Below are 2,134 nucleotides of genomic sequence, written 5' to 3'. Positions count from 1 at the left end.
ACCAATAGGCTAGGGGAGTCCGCTCGCCCCGCAAGGCAACCGCACCTGACGTTTGTCCTCTTCTATTCTACACATTAGTCCGTCTCGCAGACTGTCCCCGCGACCCGCGGCCACCGGCGTTGGTGGCCGCGGGCCCCGCCCCCGCCCTCCTCTCCTCCATGCTACGCCGCTACGCCCCCCTAAAGGCCCCCCGGTGCCTCTTGCTCGGTGCCCACACAGCCGCAGCGGATGTGCCACTCCCACTCCTTACAGGCAATCATCAAAGGCGAATGGAGTATCGCACGGTATTGCAGGCAGGATCCGATAAACCAGGTGCTTGCAGCCAACTTTGAATTTAAAATCACTCTATGACCGATGGTAGAGCTCGAGAGTCTGCGCTGCGGACTGCTGGCTCCTGGAGCTATGCTATGCAGTCACTTTCTCCGCGGGCCAGCCAGCCCTGCTCCACCTGGAGGCTCCAGGCCCCGTTCCAGGCGCGCTGGATGCGAGCGCTCGCCAGTGTTCCTTTCACAGCGTTCGAACAGAACGCCGTATGCTTTCTCCAGCAGACCGCTTACTTCGACCAACTTTATTAACACCTCGAGTCCCCCTGGGCACGCGGTGTACCGGGTGATTCAGAGAAGACGCAGTCGCGGACGGGTTTGCCTGCCAAAGGGGCCATGGCGCCTTACGGGCAGAGTAGGCAAACCCGGGCGCACCTGCGTCTCTGAATCACCCGGTACTGCGGACGCCACTCTGGTCGAGCTCTATTTGGGTACTCCTACTGTAAACGGGAGAAAGAGTGTAAATTTTGAAGAGAGAATCAATTAATTTTTTAAAGAAATGGGTTGTGGTACAATCGATTAACGACATAGTGGCCTCCTTGGGGTCATGCTTCGCTGAAAAACGCCATCCCGCGTAAAGTGCCTCGTCGAAGAACGGGTTAGAACGGTTAAACGATATGGGAGCCCCACCAGGTGCAACCGCTCTTGTGCTCTTGTGGCGAGAACGTCACCCTCGAAACACGCGGACTACTGCTGCAGCGACGGCTTTGCACGGCGTGCTGCATCGGCAAAACCTCTTTCAGATCGTTTGACTAACATTGAGAAAAGCTGCTCGCCGGAAAGACGGCAGACTGTCTGGCGAAGCCTCCCAACCAGCGGCCTGCTGGCCTGCAACGTGGGCGACGCGTCGGCAGGGCGCGGCTCGCCTTCAGGCCCGCCTGGCGTCGTGGCGCTGCCCACTCGCGTCGCGCCCATCGGGGGCCCACACCGGGCCCACACGCCACTCCGGGGCCGCGGCCGGGCCGGGCCGGGCCCACGGGCCTCAGGACGATAGCCTTCACAGGGGCGAGGGCGTAGCCTGGGCGTAGCCTGGGCGTACCTCGCACCAGCGCAGACCGCGGTAGTATACATATGCCGGGTGTATAAGAGATCATAGCCGGAGTTGTGGGATTGCACCCCCCCCCCCCCCTTCTGGTCCGCAGGGGCCGTGGCGCCTCGCGGGCAGTAGGGGGAAGGCAAACCCGCAACACCGCGGCGCCCACTCCGTCCACTCTGATACACCAGGTAGAGCACGAACATCGGGTATGTACCAGGAGGTAGCTGACTCACGCCACGCACTGTCGCAGTTGTGTACCCTACCGGGTGTTGCATAAAAAAGGCACAGCTTCGGGCGGGTTTGCCTACCCAAGGGGCTATGGCGCCTTACGGGCAGAGCGGATAGGCAAACCCGCTCGCACCTGTGTCTTTCTTGCAACACCCGGTACTGTGCCGCATGCACGTTTGCGGGCAGGTTGTCTACTCGCACGGGGCCATAAGGCCATATCAGTGGGCATACCCGCCCGCACCCGGGCGGCGCGAGTCAGCCACCTGGGTAGTGTACTAAGGTTCATCGGACCTGGCTCGAGAGGAAGGAACCCCCAACTTTTACGAAGCGGAACCAAACTCCCAGCTCCAGTCCACCTCGGTGCTAATCGCATTAAAGTACCGGGGAACTGGGGTGGCCCACCCAAGGCCCCGCAGCTGTTTGGCTCAGGGGCCTGGACCAGGAGTGCGCACAGCACACGTGAATTCTGCCTGCCACAATTTTCTTCTATCCCAGGTGAACGCGACTTCTATCCGGCAACGCCGCTCCCGACTCGAGCCTCCCCCCC

The sequence above is a fragment of the Frankliniella occidentalis genome, unplaced genomic scaffold, assembly GCF_000697945.3.
Source record: "Frankliniella occidentalis isolate FOCC.00 unplaced genomic scaffold, Focc_3.1 Scaffold264, whole genome shotgun sequence".
Lineage (NCBI taxonomy): Eukaryota > Metazoa > Arthropoda > Insecta > Thysanoptera > Thripidae > Frankliniella > Frankliniella occidentalis.
This window is presented reverse-complemented; position numbering follows the sequence as displayed.